At 39.5% G+C, this 11,379-nt stretch overlaps 1 protein-coding gene across 1 annotated transcript in view; it reads left to right on the plus strand.

The window, feature by feature from the left end:
• LOC109822589 (nicotinamidase 2-like) overlaps nt 1–876 on the plus strand; it is a 3,536-nt gene extending 2,660 nt beyond the window's left edge. The window contains exon 2 of the mRNA XM_020388813.1: nt 570–876. The gene's annotated coding sequence lies outside the window, so the exon portion shown is untranslated. The remainder of the gene's footprint in view (nt 1–569) is intronic.

An 11,379-nucleotide genomic window follows, 5' to 3' on the forward strand; every position in this document is an offset into this window, starting at 1 on the left:
AAGGTTCAGGTCTTGCAGTGGTTTTACTCTGAAATCAAAATAATGGAAAGCTTTTGGCAGTAGATCTGAGCTTCAGAGTTCTATGCCTTCTCTTGCAGTATGAAGAATGAAATTCTTCTTAGTGTTTGTTTCTTCTGTAATCTTTAAAAATTTTGGTTATTAAAGTGTATGGCTTCTGTTAAATGAGAAAAATTGTTTCTCCATTCTCATCAGGGAAGACCATGGCTTGTTCGCAGTGTATCATCATCAGTGATAATCATAATAATATACTGGAGTCAAAATTTTGATAAGACATGTTACCTGCAGCTTTATAACCCAGAATTAGTGAGACACATTACGGTGATATGATTCACCGATGTATACTGATTCATCATTTCAGTTTAAGTTTCTTTCTGATGCATTCCAACAAAAACTATTGTTTAATATTTGTTTTGGTTGTCTTACTATTTATTCGCCCTTTAATTGTTACTTAGTATTGTTTTTGGTGCATTGATTCATTCTTATGTAAACATGTGAATAATCGAGAATATTACTTCTGATTAGTGATTATTCCTCCTCTTTGTCTGCAGGGCCATTGGCATTTCTTGGAAAAATTTGACATGTTAAAAAACTTGAAAAGGTGCTTGTAATTCTAAGTTGGCTGAGAATCTTAGACTTGCTTCTGGTCTAATTTATGTAAGCTATGTGCTCCCCACGAGTCTCTTCATTTCAGCCAAGTCCAAAAGAATGGCTTAAATATTGTTGTTTTCTTGTATTGAAATCCTTATGTGCACAGCACATTACATTCTGAGTAACAGAACCATGTGAATTTCCTACTCATGTAGATATGTAGTCCAGAGTGGTTCCATTTTGTGGAAGTGAGTTATTTTTGTGGAAGTCACTCACGGTTCTTTGATCTGGTTGAAGTTATGAAATATTGTTATATGAAGCGAACGTTAAATTCAAAGTTTAGCTGGATCGATGCATTAGAAAGCAAAGAATTTGGAACTGAAACTGCAATCCGAGGAACGAAGAGGATTAAACTTCATATCAAGCTTGGTAAATAGGAAAATGCTGGTTGGTGAATTATATGATAGTCTTGCCAGATGTTATCAGAATAGGATGGCTAATTAGCACTTACATACATCCCTACACTATCCCTGCTCGCTACAATTTGATGATTGTAATCCGAACCCACGTCTTGATTTCCCACTCTTCGACTGAAGGTAAAAAGTAGGGTTAATTATAGAAAAACCCCATGAACTTTTGGTGAGTCGAAGTAAATCCCTCATGGACTGCTTAAATTTTACATGGAAATTTATCGCTTAATCTCTATATTAGCATCATCAATGCTAACGTGTCCTGGTAAACACAGGGAAAAAAAAAAAGAAGAAAAAAATTCTTCTTAGTCGCCAAAAAATACCCTTTTATAAAAAAGAAAAAATAGGTAATTTTTTTCAAACTAAGGAATTATTTTCATTTTTCTTAGGACTAAGTAATTTTATGGGAGATGTGGTAAGTGATTTTATGGGAGACGTGGTCTCGCAAATTTTTGAAATAGTGGATATTTCGGTCAGATCAAAAGGACTATCGCAATTTGGTCACGCTATTAACTTTTCGGAAATTTGCAACTCATGGTAAAAGCTCTTAACTTGTTATTGTCAATTACTAAAATACTTCCCGGGAACAGACCTTTCAGAGAAGAAGGTCATTGCAGACTATAAGAAATGAGTTAGAAAGAATTTTTACAATTGGAGAAGATGAAAGATGTGAATTTGGTTTTTCATTTGTGGGTTTTGGATGCAAAGCCATTGAGTACAACTAGATTTGAGGGAACATTTCCCTTATACCTAAAGTTGATTAACTAAAGGATCCAAATTGTAGGTACCCTTATAAGTTAAAGAGACATTTCTGTAATTTCAATAATTTGGGGAGTAATATCAATTTTTGGAAGATTTTGGGTGATCAATAAAATGTGAAGGGTGTTGTGCGCAGCGGAACTCGAACCACACGAAAGTGCACGAACAAGAACGAGATAAATCACAACCACACCAGCAAAACACAATCACCACAGTAAGACAAACGAATTTTACGTGGTTCGGCAAGTTGCCTACGTCCACGGGGCAAGGAGGGAGTTATTACTATTAGAAATTAAGAGAATACAAATAGGGTTATAAATCTCACCAATAAACCCTAGAACAAAGCTCTCTAGATCTCTCACAAATCCTCCCACAAAGGATGCACAATACTCTTTCAAAAGTCTACTTAAATCGTCCTTGCTTAACCCTAATTTAGAAAATCATTACAGGGTTCTCACGGTCGACTGCGGCGGTTCGGTCCCAGAATCCTATAGGGTCTCAAGCGGTCGACCGTCCCAACTCCAGAAAACCACTACCTCTCTGTGCACGTTTCCAGTCGACCGCAGCTGACTCACGGTCGACCGGATAGCCTGAAAACTGTCTCTCTGCTGATTTTTCGTAAGTTGTTCATCGCCGTGTTCGCCACCTCTACAAATCTCCACCTCGGTGAAGTTTCTCCTAAAACTGAGCCGACACCAAAGAATCCAAATGTCCTACTTGTTGCGTCCACTATGAAGTGGAATAAATCCACGACAATGGACTCAATCCACAATAAGTCAGGAACCCAAATGAGAGCTCAAACAATCTCCCCCATCGAAATCAACAAATCCAACCCAGCTGCATCAAAAAGACTGCCTACGTATTCTCTTGCCCAAGGAATCAAGCCGAATGTAGTTTACCAAAATGGCCTCCAAAGGCTCTCAACATTAAAGAATGTTCAATAGCTTTAAACAATGACCGAATTTCATACCTGAAATAACTTTTGTCAACATATCCGTAGGGTTGTCCTTCGTGTGGATCTTCTCCCATATGACATCTCCATCATCCAAAACATCACGAATAAAGTGGAATCCGATATTAATATGCTTCGTGTGTGCATGATAAACCTGGTTCTTTGCCAAATTGAGAGCTGACATGCTATCACAATATACCTGAAGAGTCTCCTATGCAATTCCCAAGTCCTCCAACAATCCATGTAACCACAAAGCCTCCTTCACAGCTTCAGTCACCAACATATACTCTACCTCTGTAGTAGAGAGAACAATTGTAGACTAAAGTGTACATCTCTAACATATTGGTGCTCCTGCCAATGTAAACACATATCCTGAAGTAGACCGGTACTTATCAAGATCCCCCGCATAATCTTAATCCACATAGCCAATACAATCCTGCTCATTCTTCTCATTCTTCTGAAAAATCAAACCAACATCCACGGTGCCTTTAACATACTGTAGAATCCACTTCACGACCTCCCAATGACCCTTCCCGGGGTCATGCATGTACCTCGATACCATGCTCACGGCTAGTGATAAATCTGGTCTCGTACACACCATCGCATACATCAAGCTACCCACCGCACTGGCATATGAAACATTTGACATATAATCTCTGTCCTCAACTGAAACATGTGATATTAAACTGAAAGCTTGAAGCGAGGAGCCAATGGAGTGCTAACTGCTTTTGCACTACCATCAAAGCTGAATTTCATCAACATCTTTTGTAAGTAACTCCTCTGTGTAAGCTTCAATCTCCCCTTCACCCTGCTCTCTCGATCTCAATACCCAATATCTCCTTAGCTTCTCTAAGATCCTTCATCTCAAACTCGGATGATAGTTCTTTTTTCAACTTTCGAATAGCCGAAGAATTCCTGAAAGCAATAAGCATATCATCAACATATAATAACAAATATATGTACTCATCATCCTGTAGCTTGTGCATGTAAACACATGGGTTATATGGGCTCCTCGTGTATCCATGGCCAATCATGAAGCTGTCGAATCTCTTGTACCATTATCGTGGCGATTATTTCAAACCATAAAGAGACTTCTTTAGCTTGCACACCAAATCTTCTTTTCCTGCAGCTTTGAATCCCAAGGGTTGTGTCATGTAGATCTCCTTATCTAAATCTCTATATAGAAAGACTGTCTTAACATCCATCTGGATCAAATCCAAATCCAACTGTGCCACAAATGCTAATAAAATCCAAATCGATGAATGTTTCACAATGGGTGAAAATACCTCGTTGTAATCAACGCCCTCAAGCTGTGCATATCCCTTGGCAACCAATCTGGCTTTGGGGTGAAAATACCTCGTTGTAATCAACGCCCTCAAGCTGTGCATATCCCTTGGCAACCAATCTGGCTTTGTACCTAATGTCCCCAATCAACGCCCTCAAGCTGTGCATATCCCTTGGCAACCAATCTGGCTTTGTACCTAATGTCCCCAATAGAATATCCCTCTTTTATTGCATATACCCACTTACAACTAATAGCTTTCTTTCTCTTAGGTAGCTTTGCAAGTTCCCGAGCGTCGTTCTTCTGAAGAGACCACATCTTCTCCTTCATAGCTTCCTTCCACCTGATCGAATCAAAGCTAGACTCTGTCTCCCTGAATATAGAAGGAACCATATCATCAACGACCTCCACTGATAAAGCATATGCAACCATGATATTATTGTATCTAGCTGGCCAACGAATCACCCTTCTGGGTCTATTTACTGCAATGGACTTCTGAATATGACCCTGCTCCTGAGTCTCACCATCCACTGTATCCTCCAAATATCCGTCTGTCATCCCATCTCCTTCTAGTGTTAACTCTGTAGGAGTCTCAATGGATACAATGCTATCTGGAGTGGGTGGAGTCACATCATCCTCCACCTGCTGTGATATTCTACTAATCTGGTCTTCCTCCACCTACCGAGGAACTTGAGGCCTCATCATGTACGCTTTATCAAATGTGACATCTCTGTTAATAGCTATCTTCTTGTTCTGTAAATCCCATAATTTAAAGCCTTTAATACCTTCTCTAAATCTTATAAAGACTGTTTTTTCGCCTTCAGATTTAATTTTCCATCATTGACATAATAATAAGTAGGACACCAGAATATCCAAAGTGACTCATAGTCACTAGCCATCGAATCAGACAAACGCTTCATAGGAGTCTTCCCCTGTATCGCAGTGTACGACAACCTATTAATGAGATGACTCACATAAACTAATGTCTCGGCCAAAAAGGATCTAGATAATCCACTCTATGTTATCATACATCGTACCTTCTCCAGCAAGGTACGGTTCAATCTTTCAGCCACCCCGTTCTGTTGAAGTGTCTCTCGAACTGTGAAGTATCGCCTAATGCCGTAATTCTGACAAAACTATAGAAATGGATCACTTTTGTACTCTTCACCGTTATCTGGACAAAAAATCTTCACTTTACTACCTATCTGTAGCTCCACTTTCTTCTTCCACTCCACAAAAATATCCAGGACCTCATGTTTATGCTTCATTATATATACTCAATTTCTCCTAGAATAGTCATCAATGAAAGTGATAAAATAGTTGGTCCCACCAAGTGATGTGTGTTACGCCCCGCTTTCCAAAATACCCAGGAATCGAAGCGTGAACAAGCCCGCGACGTATTAGATTGAGAAGAAATATACACTCATATTTTTTTTCTTCTTTTCTTCTCAATCTAAGCGTCAAATATATAAATCTCAATCACAGGTCCCTGATCACAATAGCAAGAATATAAAGACAATCCAGAATAAGAAATAAACATATCACCCATGGTAAATCAATCTAGACATAAAAATATGGGTCAAACATACCCTTAATACAAAAATGGTCCAACTAGGAAATAAGAAATATATAGTCCAAAAGAAAGGAAAATACTGATAAAATAACTAAATCCATCACCAAACTAAAGAAATACTGTAAAAGAGTTCTAATGTTCATCAGCTACTACAGAAAAGAAAAACACGTCTAGGCTTCAGTTTGTTCTTCCACTCCATCGGAAGGACACTCCGGCTGGACATACACCAGCTCTACTGTATCATCAAACTAAACCTGTTCGTCCCCTAAGTCTGACGCACACCAGAGAAAACAGGTATATGTCAGCGTGCATGGCACATGGCAAGATCTCACATGAACAAATGAAACGGTCTAACGACCCATGCTATGGCAGTAATAATACTAATAGGAAAGATAACGATACATGCAACTGGAAATCTAATGATAACATACAACTATGTGAATACGGTAAATGGGTCGAATACTAACCATCCAAAAAACTCACTGGTTCACATCTCAAATAAAGTCAACATTCATATCACCAGATAACTGACTGTTCACAAATCCCCTACGTGCATCCAAACCCGCAAAACGGTTCGGTGAGAGGACTATACGCAATCCGATTTCAGCCTGGTTTGAACTCAAGCAGAACTCGGGTGACGAAACAATTTTACTAACCAAGTACGAAACGGTTCACTTGGCCCAACAAACTAACCCCAGTGCGAAACGGTTCACTGGTGTGAGTCTGGAAGATACATCAACAGTCTTATCTGATCACATGAACCATGACTCCCCCATCCCAACTCTTCTCGTTTCTAAGTCAACAATCATAATCCCTATTAAACTTAGGTTCACCACCTAAATCAGTCAACACACCCACACATGTCACTAAGTTTGTTCATGATGCACGAGGCCACTAAGTCATGAACTACTAAGGTTCTCAATCACAACATGAGGCAATAAATGAAACTAATTCTATACAGTGATAACATGACATGTCAAACATAATTAAACAAGCTCGTAAGGCATGAGTAATAACTACGAACGAAATACGTAATACATGAACAGAGTCTACACAGCATAAATACACACATAAATAGACATCATTAATATCTTACTACTGAGGTGTCCAAACTTCTCATACAAGCTATCCGTAATTAAGTAATCTCTAACATAATAATGCGGTAAAAGGAAACTGGAAGCCTATGTCGTTTTGCACATGAAATTTCGCGCTCTACGACTATCAGTTATACTATCATAAATAATTCCAAAAAATAAATATTCTTTTTCCAAATAATTCTTTAAAAATTATTTCTCATTATAACTAATTTAAAATATATTTATGTAATATATATATTAACTCTTTTCTGCATGAAAAGTAATATTTCTCTATTTTATAAATTACCTATAATTTATTTCTTTTTTGATAATATTCGTAAATTCTAATTACAACAACTAACTTGTCATTTCATGTCCGAAATTTCTTAAAAAAATAATTAGCAACATTATTAATCTAATTTCCACTCATGTGCTCGTCATTTCATGCTTGTCAACTTTCAGATATAAGCTAGTATTACACATCATCATTCCACACAGATATTCAAATATGCACATTAACCACCATAATGATATTAATCAAAATAATATATATAACTAAGATAATTAATAATAATGATTTCGCCTACACGTGCGGCGGATGGGGAGACTGGCGTGGCTTCGGCAACTGGGTTTCGGCGAGAGGCGGGTCAGGGCGGTGCTGGAGGTGCTCGGCTGTGTCGCAGCAGAGTTCGACGAGAGGCAGGACATACGGCTAACGTCGGTGGCATGGAGTACTTCGGGTTCTTAGGCGGCGGTTGCTGTCAGGGGCGGCGGCGTGCAACGGTGCGGAGAGCATCGAGGTGGGGGCTAAGCGGGTTCATGCGGCGATGCGGTCACGATAAGGCGTGGGGGGGGGCGGGGGGCTCACGTTAGGGCGCAGAACAGGGTGGAGCTGCAGCGGGTTGAAGGAAAGGGGTCTATTTTGTGGTGGGTAGGCTGGTCGGAGTCTATTGCGGGGCCTTGAGGGCGGCGGAAGGGCGGAGGTCGACGCAAGCAGGTGGATCTGGGTGGCTGCGATCGCGAAGAGGAAGGAGGGCTTGGGCGTTTGCGGCTGAGTCGCGCGGTGTGGTGGTTTGGTCGGGCAGGCTCAGGAGATGGAGTCGGGCCGGCTCAGGGGAGGCGGGCGATTGAGGGGAGTATGCTGGCGGGTGGGGTGTGGTCGGCGGAGCTCAGGAGATGGAGGTCGCTGGGCTCTATGGGGAAGGTCGGCGGCCTATGGATGAGAGGGAGGAGGAAGCGCGAGTTTCGTGAATAAGAGAGAAGGAATAGGAGGTGGGATCTTGTGGGTTCTTTGAGGGAAGAGAAGCTTGAGATCTGTGAGAGAGAGAGAGAGAGAGAGAGAGAGAGAGAGAGAGAGAGAGAGAATTATTGGAGACAAAAAAACACATGAGAAAAAAATGGAATGAGTTAAACGTGATTATGAAATTGATTGGGAGTGATTAGGGAATTGATTAGGGAGGGGTTATGAAAAGAATTCAAATGAGAGAAATTAAGGGGAGAGAAAAGATTATGAAAATATTTTACATAATATTCAGAATAAACATTATATTAGTAAATTATTAACAACCAACTATATTTATATTTATATTTATATGCTACTGTACTATGCTCAGGTTTACATCAATAATAACAAAGTCATTAATAATATCAGTGACCAAATAATTATTAAAAAACATTCACTAAACTATAAATTAATATTTAGCATAATTAATAAATACAAGACTATAATTTTATTTATTTATTTATTTTGAAAACTCAGAAAATTCCAAAAAAAATTTATCGCATAACATAAATTTATAAATATTAAAATTATTTAAATAAATATAAAATTTAGACTTTTAAATCATAGATAATTGCAAAAAATCAACAAAAATACAAATACTCTTCTAAATATAATAATTAAATACTTAAAAATACTAGAAAACTATTTTAACTAGTATTAAATTTTACGCTCATTACAATGTGTGCTTGTAAGGGCCTTAAGCATCTGTGTGAATATAATCCAATATACCTTGGGTGTTGTGAATAGCGGTGTTGAACTTCACTCTAGTCATCTTCCTAAGTACACAATGCTCACACAACTCCATCTAGCAAGTTTTTGTACCTTTCAATAGCTCATATTTCGCCAATGTCTGTAGGGACTTATCACTAGTGTGTCCTAAATGCATGTGCCACAAGCTGGTAGTGTCCTTCTCTTTAGTGATAGAAGCTGCCAGACCCCCTGTAATAATCTTGCCCTTCAAGTAGTATAGATTGTGTTTCCTGACACCTCGCATCACCACCATAGAACTCTTTGTGACCTTCACAGTATCATCCTCTAAGGTCACCCGATAACCTGTTGCCTCCAAAGTACCAAGAGAAATGATGTTCTTCGTCAACTACGACACAAACCTTACTTCTTTCAACTCCCTAACCACTCTGTCATACATCCTGATCTGGACTGAACTAATACCACCAATAGGGTATACGTGATCATTACCCATAAGCACGACATCCCCTCTTTCCAGCTCCTCAAGTTGGAGAACCAATCCCTCCTAGGAAAAATATGATATGTGGCTCCTGAATCTAATATCCACTCCGTAGAGTCGGCATAGCAAACTGACGATAGTGCAGGGCATGAATAGCCTAAGAATCTGAATCTAAATGTTCACCAGTAGCTTTTGTAATATTCACTTCTGAAGCTTGTACAGCTTTCCCATTGTTTTTTTCGGTTTTGTCCTTCAACTTTGGACAGTCGATCTTCCAATGTCCCTCTTCTTTATAAAAACGATATTGATTTCTACTAAAACTCTTATAGTCACCTCTATTCTTCGATTTTGAGTGGTTGACTTGGTGGTAGTTTGGACTACGGCCTCGAACTGCTAATGCATCTCCAGATGCCTTCTCAGAGGGTTCACCATCACTTTTTCTCAACTCATAATTCACCAACGCTGAGGTCACCTCCTTATAACTAACAGTAGTTCTTTCATTGATCATAGTGAGAATGAACATATCGTAATCATCCTCTGGCAACGAACATAAAAGTAGCATTGTCTTATCTTCATCCTCAATCATGATGTCCACATTGGCCATATCTGAAAGTAACTTCGTGAAGTTGTTGACATGCTCCCTAATGAAAACTCTCCTCTTCATTTTGAACTGATAAAACCTCTTCTTCAAGTGAAGCTGATTCTCAATGCTCTTAGTACTTCTCATTGAGTGTTTCTATTAGAGGGCAAGGAGGAGGGAGTTATTACTATTAGAAATCAAGAGAATACAAATAGGATTACAAATCTCACCAATAAATCCTAAAACAAAGCTCTCTAGATCTCTCACAAATCCTCCAACAAAGAATGCATAATACTCTCTCAAAAGTCTGATCAAATCGTCCTTGCTTAACCCTAATTAATTAGGTTTAGGGTTATATACCAACTCAAAATAAAACGGGCAGGAAACTAAAATCTGACTTAGACTCGACTGGCGGTCGACCACCAAATTCGTCACGAACGACCGCCTAGGAATGACAAAGATGAAAAACCATTACATGGTTCTCATAGTCGACTGCGGTGGTCGATCGAATCGATTCCTGAGACCCAGAATCCTACAGGGTCTCAGGCGATCGACCGTGGTGGTCGACCATCCAACTCTATAAAACCATTGCCTCTCTGTGCATGTTTCCGGTCAACTGTAGTTGACTTGCGGTCGACCGGACAGCCTGCAAACTATCTCTCTGCTGATTTTTCCTGAGCTCTTCATCACCGTGTTCACCACCTCTACAAAAGGAAACCCGACGTTATTTGTTTTTTTTTTTTGAAAATGAAACCTGACGTTATTGATTTAATAGACTCTTCCTTTCATGCATGTTTGGTTTTCATCGGGGGTAAAGGAAGTTAAAGGGAAATAGGAGAGGGAAGTTAAGAATGTCTTCTTCTTATCAGCTCCACCCTAACCGTGGATTCTTTTAGGAAATGCTACATCTCTTAAAAGCTATCCAAACGGGATGAATTGTCTCCCCTCCATTCCCTTGTCCCTCATTCCCCCAAATCCAAACAGGACCTTAGAGAATTCATGGGCCCCTCATACTTCAAGTATGACAACCACTGCTACCACTCAAATCCTAGTGTCTCTGTCCTTCTTGTCATGGCCATGTGGAAGTATTGCTCCTCTATTGCCTCCCTAATCCTCTCCTCCATCAATTCCATCTCCCTCTTCCTCTTCACCGCCATCTTGGTCATCCTCACCTACCACCACCACGTCACCATCTCACTCTCCCCCTCTCTTCTAGTGGTGGTCTAGTGATCTCATTCTCGACGACACTTTAGAGTCCAAGATCCTCGCCAATTTCAATAGAAACCCTAGAGATTGAATAATAGAGAAGAACCCCTACTGTGCTTTTAGGGGAATGAAATTGGAGAGTTAGAAATAAATTCTGTTTAACCTAAGTCTATATTTATAGGCTCGTTCGGTACGTTTCTTTTGCAATTTTGACTAATTGTTGGCTTCTCTTGTAAATGAGGTGAATGTTGGGCTCTTTAGAGTATTTTTGGTAATCTACTTATTTTAACTTATAATTTGGTTTTTACTCATAATGGCCCAAATAAATACCTACGTGTATGTGATTTGTAACTTTTGAGAGTAAAATACCTTGAAATCTCATTTCACCTCACCCCATCCTCCCT

The sequence above is a fragment of the Asparagus officinalis genome, chromosome 8 (assembly GCF_001876935.1).
Source record: "Asparagus officinalis chromosome 8, Aspof.V1, whole genome shotgun sequence".
Taxonomy (NCBI): Eukaryota; Viridiplantae; Streptophyta; class Magnoliopsida; order Asparagales; family Asparagaceae; genus Asparagus; species Asparagus officinalis.